The sequence below is a fragment of the Gorilla gorilla genome, chromosome 5 (genome assembly GCF_029281585.2).
Source record: "Gorilla gorilla gorilla isolate KB3781 chromosome 5, NHGRI_mGorGor1-v2.1_pri, whole genome shotgun sequence".
NCBI classification, from domain to species: Eukaryota; Metazoa; Chordata; class Mammalia; order Primates; family Hominidae; genus Gorilla; species Gorilla gorilla.
Window position 1 is genome coordinate 71,795,398 of NC_073229.2, and position 13,928 is coordinate 71,809,325.

The 13,928-nt window shown below is 38.5% G+C and overlaps 1 long non-coding RNA gene across 1 annotated transcript; it reads left to right on the forward strand.

The window, feature by feature from the left end:
* The first annotated feature begins 2,557 nt into the window (after positions 1–2,557).
* Positions 2,558–10,800, forward strand: LOC115935020 (uncharacterized). The gene is made up of 4 exons (XR_004070751.1): positions 2,558–2,727; positions 4,571–4,755; positions 6,277–6,382; positions 10,619–10,800. It is a non-coding gene; the product is annotated as an uncharacterized lncRNA (long non-coding RNA).
* Positions 10,801–13,928: the final 3,128 nt, after the last annotated feature.

The following is a 13,928-nucleotide window of genomic DNA, read 5'->3' on the forward strand; positions in this document are numbered from 1 at the left end:
TTTCCTCTTCTTTACAGTGAGTCCCAGCAGTATATAGCGGCCATAGAATAGCTAAACTTGAAGAGGCTTTTTGGCAAAGATTTGAATATCTGTCCTTTGGCCTTTTCTGGTTCTTGTCTGTATTTCATAATACAAAACTAATGAGGATTTCACTTTGGTGAAATCTGCCTTACTAAATGATGCTTGCAAATAACACACTCATTTGTTAGCATTTGGGATTCTGATTAAATCATTTTGCTTTAGTAGCTGTTAAAGATTATAGTTTGAAAGAAAAAAGTGTTTTGGCATTGAGTACTTTGAGACCCCTGTACAGTGTACCAAAATCTATGCAAATTGTTACGAGGCCTTTTAATTACAGGTGAACCCCAGCACTTATTATCATCTGATGCACAGATTATGCACATGTCATATATTGGTAATAAAATATCAAAGTTAGACTGACGCTCTTAAAGTGCTTAACACTGTTTTATTGGCTTACTAGCCCTAACTGGATTCATTGCATCCATTTTTTTCATTCTGCCGCTTAAAACATTTGCCACGTTGTTTTATTCAAGCTTTTATCACAGCTTTGTCTGTAACTACATTGACTTGATTACTCATATTCTATGGCAATTCCTGACATTTGGCTTATTTTTCCACTAGCCTCCTTACTTTTAAAAACCCCTCCATCTCATTTTTCAACAACCTCTGATTATCTCAAAGGTACCTTGGATTATCCTGACACGTCCTTCGGCTTCTGAGGATACTGACCCAGTATTTCAAGACTGAGGTGACTCTGAGACAGAAGATGGAGCCAGTGGTGATGTCCTCCCTTATTCAGACTCTTTGAACAATGCTTTCTACTCACCTATGGACTCTGCTAGGAAGACACTTTAATATTTTTGCCATTTATATTTTTCTGTTGTTGAAAAATAATAGAAACCAGTGCCTTAGTTGGTTTAACAATTCAACAAAGTTGTTTTCAAAAGAAGAAAGAAAATGTAACTCCATTTAGGTTGTCTTTCATTTGCAAACACTAACTGAAACTTGAGTTAGGGATTGTATAACTTGGAAACAGTATTAATAAAATGAAGTCATTGGCATATTAAAAATGTCCTAATGTTCACTTTAAGTGTATTTTTAAAAACCTCACAGGCAATGGCGTGAAAGAAACCAAGGAGATGTTTACATTCATTAGTTCCACTGGAAAAAAATGGTTAATGTAACTGTATAGATTTTTTCCTTCTTGTTTTGTGTGCTGTATAACCCAGTCTTTGCTTTATGTACAAATACCCTGGTTTCTAAATGCTACTTATTTTCTGCAGAAATAAAGTATGCTTTCAATTTAGTGAGTCACTTTATATGTATGTGCATTTGTTTGGAAGAGATAGTAAGTAATAATAATTTAATTCATGTAGGGCAGCCTTTTCTTCTAAGAAGCTTCATTAATTCACATATGGTATAATTATTTTTTATTTCCCTTTACCAGAATAAATCTTTCCTTCTAGAATGATGCTTTTTCCTTGAGTGGATACTGCCTCTCTTTGAAGTATCTTAGCTTAGAATTAAAAAAAAAAAAGTTAATTTTTCTTGAAAACGAATCCCAGATATTATTGGATGGTGGAGTTGGCTCAATGACTTAACTATGTCAGGTCTGACATCTCTGTTAATTCTTCAAGCCTCTTCCTTGTGATTAGAACATGGCTGTCATCAATCCAGCCATCATATCTACTTTTAAGTCAGGAAGAAATGGAAAGGACCTGCTTTTTGCTTATAATTTTAAATATAAAGGATTCTCAGGAAGTTCTGTAACCTGAAAATAGAAATGCTGCTCATTTTCTACTTGAAATAATATTTTTACCTTTCAAATTGATTATCTGAAAGGTTATAAAAATGTATCTTTATTACATTATTTCACATATATTCATTTAAGAAATATTGTTCACTAACTATGTTCCATACAATGTTTTAGAAGTTGAGACTACAAATGCTAATAAAACAGGGATTTTGCCTTTAAGTCGCTTCTGGATTCATCAAGAAGAAATACAAGAAAACAGACAAGAATAGTACTGTGTGAATCACAAAGCATAGAGCTTAGCACTACAGAAGCATCAGATAGGGTGTGGAGCTGCTTCTCTGTTAACTGGAACAGATGAGACTTGACCTGTGATCTGGAGCATGAAGATAAGGTGATTGATAAAAGCAAGAGGAAGCTATGGAGGTTATCGAGACACAAGGACCTGCATGTGCAAAGGCCTGGAAGTGACAGAGTGTATGGTTTACTCAAGAACAAGTGATTGCATATGGCTGATCATAGGCACGAAGGGTGGAAATTTAGGCAAATACTTTACTCAGGACATTGGTCTTCATCCTATCCATGATAATTGTGCTATAGCCTTCTACTTTTACCTGAAGCTAATTCCTTAGAACTTAGTTTTGGTTCCGCTGTTCTGCAACTTGTAAACCAATAAGTCAAATATTTTTCTTGTATTAACACTAGTATTTAGTAGGAACTGTATATTGGTGATCTGCTGGCCTACTCTGACCTACGGGCATGGATAGTGGGATATTTTTGTTCTGTTTTTTTTCTTTTTTTAACCTGTACAGAATAAAAAATTGAATTAGTTTCCAACATTTCACAATCAAGAGATTTCACAGATGAAACTAGTTTTTCTGGAAAAGTGAGAAGATCTGGAAATCCTGGGCCTGCATTCCCATATGGCAACAGTAAGCTGGAGCTGAGTAAGGGTAGGTAGTATCTGGTTCACTACAGTCTTCATTTTCTGTTGTTTTACAACATACTCACCTAACTAATTAAAAGTGCTTGGTTGGCTGATGAAGACGCTTATATTTGATATCTCTAGTGCTGATAGAGACAGGAGGCAGCCAAATGCCTAGGCAGATAGGAGCGGGTACACAGTGAAACCCCACCTTCAAGCGGAAGGTTTAAAGCCTGCGACCCAGCCATATGGGGGACTTTCCTGCCTTTGGATTAGGTAATCACCCACTGCGTCGCCGTTCCGCTGAGAGCTGTTCCATTGCTCAATAAAAATATTCTCTGCCCTCCTCACCCTTCAATGTCCAGTGTATCCTCATCCTTCTTGGGTGCAGTAGAAGAGCTCAGGAATCACCAAACAGGGGTACAAGCTATGACACAGGCAAGCTGGGGCATGCCAGTGTGGCAGAGCGAGGCCTGGGCAGGAGTTGCCAGCTGGGGGTCCCCGGCTTGCAAAGTGACCGAGAAGAAAAGTCCCACATCTGTGCAGGACATAGAACTACATAAATTTAGTTAACTTGCACAATAGCAGTTCTGGACAAGGTGCAGTGACATAATTCTGTTTTCGTTTATGTAAGCTGACCGTGTGGTCAGTGGGTTCACACTGGCCAATAGCTTGCTTCAGCGAACAGAAATGAAACACCTCTGTGTTATGAATCTTGTTTCTAATTATCTTATACAATGTTTGTAACTCTCAAAATGGTTGCCCCCAATAGACATTATAATCTAAAAATCCCTTCAGCAAATTATAAGAAAAGGAACATAAGATTATGAGTCTGGAGGCATGATGACTTCACAGTAACAAACATCCAAATGGCATTGGTTGACCATTTAATTTCCTTGGCCCTCAGAAACTTCCATTAGAAAATGTCTGTAATGTCACCCCCAATATCTATCTGAGAGGTTATTACTGGCATTCAAGTGAAACAGGGTGTGTTTCAGAAAGAAAAGCAGGTAACTACTGAGGACCCACAGATGAAAGGAAATGTTGCTCATGGTTAGGGGTCTTGGGATCTTGATAAAATGTCTGACCAGAAAGTACTACTGGCTAAAGGAAACTGTCCAACTTTAAACCAAAATATGATTCCATATGGGGACTTTAAGGGATGTGGCTGGTAGACAGACTAGCAGTAGACAAAGATTTCGAGAACTTTCTGCATTATGTTTTGCTCAGAGAGTGGATGGAATTTATTGAGCCTATTACTGTATGGTCACTATTAGATTTAGTGGCAAAACCCCGTCTTTACTAAAAATACAAAAATAATTAGCTGGGTGTGGTAGCGGGCACCTGTAATACCAGCTACTAGGGAGGTTGAGGTAGGAGAATTGCTTGAACCCGGGAGGCAGAGGTTGCAGTGAGCTGAGAGTACGCCACTGCACTCCAGCCTGGGTGACAAAGTGAGACTCTGTCTCAAAAAAAAAAAAAAAAAAGGTTTACATAACAAAAAGAAAAAAAGATAAAGATTATATGGCCTAGTTCACTCATTTTAATGACAAAAAGTAGATTCTCAGTGAGACAAAGTAACTAATTAGTATCAGAGACAAAACAAGAAACATTGGATATCTAAACTCTCAATCCAATGATCCTTACATTATGCCTGTGGTGTCACTTAGAAGAGAGAGATTTTGATGCTCACACGGGGTTTACCCGAAAAGCTGTTGGTTTTTCTGTTTCCTAAGAAAGCTAGAGAAGACCCTTTTCTTTTGTATCCTTTAAGGCTTATTTACTTTGTGGGTCAGCTAGGGGAGCCTCAATATGTTGTGTTGGATGGATTTGGGGGTCAACAGGGATTCTTACGATATTTGATTTTTCAGTAGTTAGAGGAAATAGGAGCAAATTGCTTAATTGCTTCAAATATTCTAGAAGGCAAGCATTCCAAGCACATCTTACTCTTTTGGCTGTTGGAGTCATAGGTCTTCAATCCTCCTAACACAGGAAGAATCTTCACCGCTAAAAATCTGGCATAATTTTTTTACACTCACAAGAAAACCTGTCGTAGGTGAGTAAAATCATGTATCACCTCTAATAAATTTTATTTTTATAAAGTTTTGATAGCATTTCATATGAAAAATATTTTCATACATGAAATTTTAAAATAGTTTATTGATGGCTTTTTCTGCTCAATGTGCTGCAAGAGGCAAAAGTTTCCCCAATGTAGGTTTAAAATCCTTTGATAATGCTAGTATTGGACTATTAGTGTGCTTGTGTAAATCATTGTTGCCAATTATAATTTATCTATCAATTGTGATATTTCTGATTTTAGCTAGTGTTAACCTTAAAAATAAATTCTTTATATTTGTTTAGTGCATTGCCAAGTCCACTTGCATTTTTTTCCTGTTTCTTAAATCATTTTTTTTTCTCTCTACTAGTCACATCGTGCATGGACTTCTATAACATAGCTTCCTAACTGATTTTCCTGCATCACTCTTTGTCTTAAATTGTGCCTATTGACAGCTTGATTAAGCTTGGAAGTACATTAGGAGAATCCCCTTCCTGTGGAGTTTCCTGTAGCATTAGTGAGGAGAGGAACTTTAGTGGAAATACACTATTGGAAGCACACCAGATACAAAGATGAATAGATGCAGAGGTACCTGGTGGGTCCCAGTTTATCCTCACTGTCCTCCACATGGTGGTCCTCTCATCATCCAGAGTCCAGGACCTGCTGACCACTGTGGCCCCAGTCCCACCACCAGGTGCTTGATTCTAGACCCACAGAGGCAGTAGCTGTCAAAGGCAAAAGCTCTCCTGAGGTCTCCCTGAGCTCCTGCTCACAGCCCTGCTTCATAGATTGGCCGTGCTTGGCTTCTCAAGTCTCTCTGAAAGCATTGTCTTGCCAACCTGAGTCAGTGCTTCCTGACTTTTCCATCCTCCAACTCCCTCTCCCAGAACTTTCCTTTCCTTGCTCTTCCCACAATTCTGTAAACTCTAATTCCTATGGTAAATCCTTTATGGATTTACCGTAATGCTCATAGTGACTCTGCTTCCACTACCAAAGCCCAGCTGATACACCCTTGAACTCATCCATTGCCTTTCCCAGAGCAAAACTTTTACAGTGAAAGTGGTCATGAACTGACTTAATTCCCCTCTCCCCTTTCCTTGATCAATCCTTGATCCTCTTCATCTCTTTCAAAACTCTCACTTCCTAGGTTTCAGAGCTCCGTCTCCCTGGATTCTGCCCTCCTGGGCCACACACCCACATACTTTTGAGTTTAGGGCTTTTGCTCTGACTCACTTGCTAATATAGCAGGCTAGGATTTTATGTGGAGCAGATCTCAATTCAAACTCTTGTGTTGCCCTTTCTAGCTGGGGACTTAGATAAGTTATTTGACATTTGTTAGGTATAACTTGCTCACATGTAAGAGGGGGATAATGTCATAGTTATCTTATGAGGGTGGTAGGAGATGTAGATACAAAACTGAAAAGCATCTAGCAGTGCCAAATACCTGGGAGTGCCTCCACAGATATTGACTTGCTTCCTCTTTTTCTTTATGCTGTGAACAGTCCTCCATTGCCTTCCAAGGAGAAGAAGTGACCTCATGGTCTAGATGTTTTACTGCCTCTAGTATTGCAAACCCCAGTGGAGAAGGTTCCTGGTTGAACCATGAATTGAAACACCTAGCATTGAAGTAAGAACATCTTGATTCAAGGGCAAGGGGCTCTATCTTTTAATGTGGGTGATTGTTCCTGTGAGTGATTATAGTGAAGCTGTACTTTGAAAAATTGCTGATGTTGATACTGATTACAGATATGGAGAATGGACAAAATGAGAAGAGAAAAATGAAAAATTGAACTTTCCTGTAAAAGCAACACTAATTATAGACATTTATATCTATGGCTTATTATTTATAACTAATTAGTATGCAGCACAATGGCAGTGATGCAAGTCATTACATATATCACACCACCAACTTGTTTCACTCAATTGCAACAATAATTTCTCTCCATGGACACTTGACTATTGGTTTGCTGTTCAGGTTTGTTCATCTACTGATAACATAGAGTAATTAGAGGAATAGCAGTTTCCACAAAGAGAATACTGATACATAGTGATAATTTTTTGCACTTCATCCCTCAAACAGTACTGTGGCAAAGTTGCTATTCTTATCTGCATTTTTCTGATAGGAAACTGAGGCCCAAAGAATGTAAGTAAATGCCAAAAGCCTTAAGTATAGATGTTGGACTCAAACACTTTTCTCTTCCAAGCTGTTACTTGGACCTATGCGGCAAAGCTGATCTGTTGAAAGACGTTTAGTGACACATAAATGTCTTTAATTAATGGCATGAAAAATGACATGAGATGGATTTGTAAAATCAAGATTTATAGGTTTAGGCTTGAGTTCTACATCCTAGGGCAAAGGATGTGACTGCTTATCTGCCCCTGGGGTCAGAATTCCTGACATTATTGTTTTTTAATGCTTGTGTCTGCTTGCACTTTGTAATCTGTAGGCTTCCTAAAAGCTCCAAAAATTTAAAAACAATAAATCATTCAGCATCTTTTAGCTTGTTTGTTTTTCTTTTTTAGAGACAGAGTCTCACTGTGTCACATAGGCTGGATTGCAGTGGTGCAGTCATAGCTCACTGCAGCCCTGACACCTTGGGCTCAAGAGATATTCCTACTTCCACCTCCCAGGTAGCCAGGACTATAGATGCACACCATCATGCCTGGCTAGTTTTTTTTTTTTTAATTTTTTAATTTTTTTTTTTTTTTGTAGAGACAGGGTCTTGCTATGTTGCCCAGGCTCATCTTGAACTCCTGAGCTCAATATATCCTCCTGCCTCAGCCTCCCAAAGTACTGAGATTAAGAGTGTGAGCCACTGTGTCCAGCCCTTACTGCATTTTTGAGCTACCCAAATGGCCTAGCACTATCTTCAATATTTCAGAAGTACCACACCGTGTTCCAAACAAAACATAGCATTCCCTATGGACAGTGTGGTTTCTAACCCAAGTGGACAGTGGGTCCTCAGGCCTGATAGCTCTAGAGAAGAAAAGGCTGCAATTGGACCCAAGTTCTTCAGTTAGGCCAATAAATACTCCCTGTTACTCTGATCTGATGATTTTGAGATTTATCTGCAAGGTGTGGGGGAGAAGGAAAGTCAATTTGCCATGCTTAAAGGAAAGGATAATGGGTTAAAGAAGACTTTGATGAAGTTTTGAAGTCTTAAGAAAGCTAGATTACATCATTCTCTCCAAAGGTGTTTCAGTCGCCCTTTTTACCTTGGGGTTTGGCGGTTATTTTATGCCCCCTAAAAACAATGTACCAATTATCCAGTCACTAGTGTTCCAATTAATTTATGGACATGAAGATTAACATGCAATCTGCTAATGCATTAATGAGTTTGTAATATTTAGAAATAGGAGGACCAAAACTGGTAGACCAATTCTGAGTTTTATCAACCTCAGTGGTTGAAATTAAAATGAAAATAGCAACATTTGTTTTTATTCTCCCTACAAAGAAACTAATTATTTTCCTCTGGGTAATGATAATTAACAAAATTCCTATTGTGTTCCTGATCAGTTCACAGCTGGCACTTCGATAATCACAAAGACTTGGTTTTATGAGGTGACATTAAACTCCTGCTTAACTTGGGAAGTACATTAATTGTATACTATTGCCTGAGCTTATTAATTCTAAATTATGCCTCAATGAACTTCTCAAATTGGGAGCAACATTTATATTAATAAACTAGTCAGTGAGAGGGAGGGAAGGAGGATGAGAGAGAGAGAGAAAAAGAGAGATCATAAGAATCTACTACTGAGTGTAGATTTTGTCTGCTCCAGATGTTATAGTTGGGTTTAAAAAACTTTGATATGTTTGAATAAATTCCAAAGGAACGTCTCATCCATTCTTTTTTTTTTTTTTTTGAGACAGAGTCTCACTCTGTCTCCCAGGCTGGAGTGCAGTGGCATGATCTTGGTTCACTGCAACCTCTGCCTCCTGGGTTCAAGCGAGTCTCCTGCCTCAGCCTCCCAAGTAGCTGGGATTACAGGTGCCCACCACACACACCTGGCTGTTATTTTGTATTTTTAGTAGAGGCGGGGTTTCACCATGTTGGCCAGTGGTCTTGAACTCCTGACCTCAATTGATCCGCCCACCTCTGTCTCCATCTCCCAAAGTGCTGGGATTACAAGCATGAGCCACTGCGCCCAGCCTCATCCATTCTTATAACACATTTTTAGGCATTCTTTTTTCATTTAAGCAGGAAAAGCGAAGTGCTAGGTAAGCCTGGGATTTGTGGTTGAAATGTGTTCAGAGTGCTACCCTCTCTCATTCCTTGGAACTTTCTGAAGGACCAGAGCTGATCTGAGGACCTGTTGGGTGTGTATCACTGAGGGAGTTCCAGGGCTATGCAGGGAAGCCCTGAGTGGGATGCAGTGATTCCTCTCTATTGTGTCTATTTCCATGAGGGCTGCCATCCTTCATGTAACAGTACCTTTAGGAACAGGGACCATATATCTATGTATTTCTATTTCTAAGTTTCAAACAGTGCTTGGCAGCCAACAGGTGGTCAACTAATGTTTGTCGGATGAATGAAGGGTGGTACCAAGGAAGAATGGTGCGTTTAGTCCTGGCTGCTAAAGGAGGTTTAATGATAATTGGCCAATGTGTGGTGATTAAGCCTCAACAGTTACATAGAAGAAACCATGTTTATACTCATGTTGCTTTAACAATGCCATTGAAGTCTGGCACCTTGTCTCATGCCTGTAATCCTAGCACTTTAGGAGGCCGAGGCGGTTGGATCACTGAGGCCAGAAGTTCGAGACCAGCCTGGCAAACATGGCGAAACCCCATCTCTACTAAAAGTACAAAAATTAGCCAGGTGTGGGGGCACACACTTGTAATCCCAGCTACTCAGGAGGCTGAGGCATGAGAATTGCTTAAGTCCAGGAGGCAGAACTTGCAGTGAGCCAAGATTGCACCATTGCACTCCAGCCTGGTGACAGAGTGAGACTCTGTCTCAAAAAAATAAAAGCCAGTAAATGTTACTTCTATCTTAAATTTCCAGTATAGCAATTTAAAAGATGATCTTTAATTTTTATGGATACATAATAGTTGCACATATTTACTATTTATGGGGTACATGTGATATTTTGATACAAGCATACACTGTGTAATGATCAAATCATTACACCTTAAACATTTATTATTTCTTTGTGTTAAGAACATTCCAATTCTTCTCTTTCAGTTATTTCAACAATAAATTGTTGTTAACTATGGCAAATTTTTAAATACAATAATGTCTTATGCTGATGAGGATATGTGAAAGACACATTCATGCAACCCTTTCGGAAAGAAATTTAGCAGTATCTATCAAGAACTTGGACAATTTTCCTTATCTTTACTCTGGTAAAATTCAGCATCTGGAAGTCAGTTTTAATGAAGTAATTCAAAATAGAAATATAGCTTTCTGCACACAAAGGTGGTGATCTCAGATTTATTTGCAATCATGGGAAATAATTTGAGTTTCCAATGAAATGGGAATGGTTACAAAATATTGCACATTGACTAATTGGTGCTTTGCTGATTTAAAATATTTTTCAAGACTTTACAGTAATATGAAGAATTCTTATATTAAGGTATAAAGTTTATACATCATTATCACAACTAAAATATACTATATATAGAAAAGCCTGGAAGGAAATATTATTAAATGTAAGAATAGAAAACAGATTGGGATAAAATCCAGGAAAATATTAACATTTTTTAGTTGTATTTTTGGTTTGTTTTTGTTTTCCCAGTTTTTAGTAGACCCTTTTAATGATGCCTCCTCAACTCCCTTGTGTTGAGAATATGTGACTCTGCCCGGTGTCCTCCTCCCTTCCTCATCTACCACCCCTTCTAACCTCCCACTACCCATTGTAGATTGGGTCATGATGGACACCTGACTCACGGCGGGCAAACTGGATCTTTTCTTCTGGGAATTAGACTTGGAAATTCAGAGAAAACAAGTCAGTTTGTATGCATGCCTTGGATTGAGAGACATGAACATTTTGGACTGGAGGTGCAGGCATCTTCTCCCACTTGCACAAAGAAAGCAGATTTTCAGGAAAATAAGACAAAAGCAGATATACAAAGAAAGAAAAAGACAAGAGTTCATGAGATCTAACAGAGGAACTGGTTAATGATGACTTTCCAGTTTCCGGCTGTAGCCTTCATGAAGCCTGGCTGAGTACCGTGAGATATTCTTGTGCCTTATAATATACAGTGTTATTATTATTTATTCTGAAGTCAGTTTCTGTTCCTGCAATCAAGTATTACTACATAAGATGGCTTTACTTTTGGGTGTTTTTGGAAATATCTCTAGTGAGCATGTATTACTACTAGAATATTATAGTGTACATAATGATTGATGTATTTTTAAAAAACAATAGATATTTTATCAAGAGATCCTGCTGACACACCATTTATAGCAAGTAAGAAGCATAGATTATTCGTGGACGTAGAATTACAGTGCTTCACTGATTTTGTTTTTCTTACTTTTGGGAAATTTGATAATTTTATTTGCCTATAATATGCAGTTATTTGTTATTGTAAACAAACTTAATGTGACCAATATCAATTTTAAAATGATAAAGGGAAGAACCAATCATTAAGGTGGGTTGTGTCCAGCCTGTCCTCTGCACTTGTGCTATTGTCTAGCCTCTGTTCCCTGACTCTTGGCGAGGCCAGACAAAAATTATATTGCCACCATCTAACCATTAGGAATACTCATGAATAAAAGCATTAATGACTAAGGAAATTGTTCATAATGTGTTGTTTAATAAAAAAGTCACAAAACAGGATGGACAGTACACTACTAATTATATAAAATATTAAAATATATAAAAAAGCCTGGCAGGAAATATATCTTTTTTTTCTTTTTTGAAATGGAATCTTGCCCTGTCACCAGGCTAGAGTGCAGTGGCGTGATCTTGGCTCACTGCAACCTCTGCCTCCCGGGTTCAAGCGATTCTCCTGCCTCTGCCTCCTGAGTAGCTGGGACTACAGGCGCACACCACCATGCCCAGCTAATTTTTGTATTTTTAGTAGAGACAGGGTTTCACCATGTTGGCCAGGAGGGTCTTGATCTCCTGACCTCATGATCCGCCCGCCTCAGCCTCCCAAAATGCTGGCATTACAGGCATAAGCCACCACGCCCAGCTGGAAATATACCTTAATGTTAACTGTGGTATATTTGAGTTGTGGTTTTACAGATAATTTAAAATTTTCTGTTTGTACCTCTTTGTGTTTTCCAAAATTTCTGTGGTATATATAAATTTAGTTGGTAATAAAATAAAACGTTTATTTTATTTAATTTTATTGGGGGTGGGTTTTGGAGTGGAAAGTTTAATAGACAAAAAAAAAAAAAAAAAAAAAAAAGAAGAGAGAGGAAGCTGCCTCATGCTGAGAAAGGGGGTTGCCCAAGAGAGTCTCCCAAAAGTTCTATTTTTAATGAAAAAATAATTACCTTAGTCACCAAAACAGTATTGTCAGTCTTCTCTTCTTATTCCACCAGATGTGGAAGTTTAAGAAAGAAAGAAAGAAGGATGGAAGGAGGAATAGAGTGTGGGCTGCCTGGGATGCTCTACCTGTGGGCTTCAGGCCCTCTCGTTTTTCTCTAGGGGAGTGTTGATAAGGACTGGGATTTGTTCCTGGTGGAGAAAATCCAAGGCTTAGAGTAGGTAGTGGCTGAGAGGTCTAGTTTGGAAGTAAATATTAGTTTTGAATCCTGGCTCTACTCTTTTCTCTCTATGTAGACTTGGAAAATTACTTAACCCTTGTTAGTGCTGGCTTTCTCATCTGTGAAATGATGCAGCTAGCTCAAGGGATTGTTGAGAGCACAAAATGAGATAGCATAATCAATCATTTAGCAGAGTCACCGGGTCATAATAAGTGGTTGTGGTGTTTTTTTCCCATTACTGTTAGGTGACAGACGCAAATCCTCTGTAAGTACTCTATTAATCCTCTATTTCTATTGGCTTTCATTATTTTTGTGTACACCTGACATGTCCTTCTTTCTATATCTCTAGCCATTCTAAAAGTAGATAAATCAGTGCTTCTGAAACTTGAATGCCCACATGATTAGCCTGTAGAGCTTATTAAAGTGCAGATTCTTTCTCCGTATGTCTGGGGTGGGATTCACGTTTTTAATTTTTAACAAGCTCTCACATGATGTAAATGTTGATGTTCAAAGATCACTTTTAGCAGCAAGGATTAGGATAGCCCAGCTCAAATGTATCATCTGTGTGAAATCATGAACAATATCCCCAGACAGAATTGTCTTTTGTTTCTTTGGCTCTTAAAGCACATCATTTATATTCCTAACTTAGCACTTAGCACATTCAGCCTGCTGTGGTGTATACGATTCTGTTCATTTCTAACTAAACTCTTGACAGTAGACTGTGTGTTCAACTCCTGAAAGCTGTCAGTGTCCACACAGGGATGTTGACATACTCGACCCATGATTATCAAATTATTGAACTGGATAGAAAATAATCGAATAATGTCCTAAAATAACATTGTTTTTTACATAAGCATTCATTTAGAAATCACCAACATCAATCAACTCAACTAGTGGAAATCATGAAAGAGAGTAGTGGTGTGACCCACACAATGGATGGTTTTGGTCACTTGGCAGGTGTTAACCCAATGACCACAACCAAAGAGGATTTAACAAGGGGATTTTTGTTACTTGCAACAAGTAAGGAGAACACTGGGGATAGTTCCCAAAGCAGTGTGTCTCTCCAAAGGAAGGTGAGAGCAGGGCTTTCATTATGCTGGTTGGCTTAGTCATTGTATGAAAGGCAGGGTAAAGGCAGTGCAGGCACAGTCCTGGTCATGCTTCTTAATATATTACAGGTATAGAAAATGGTGAATAAGCTCCTCCCTAGGTGGGGTTTTTAAGTATGGTAATAGGGAGAGTTCACCAAACTTCATCTCCAACTCAGGCACCTCTGGTTTTACCTGGTTTTTGTTTTGCTATAGCTGGGCTTCTTCCTGGAACCTTTTGAAACAGCAGAAACTCAGTGTGCCACAGTTACAAGTTACTAGGGAACCCTGAGTTACAATGTGAATGGTCCCAAAAGGCAAATAAATCATTGTGATAGCTTCCTTCTTTTAAAAATACACTATAGAAGGCAGGTGGGATGATTTACAGGGTGGGATGACAAAGCTAATCTGAGATGATATATTT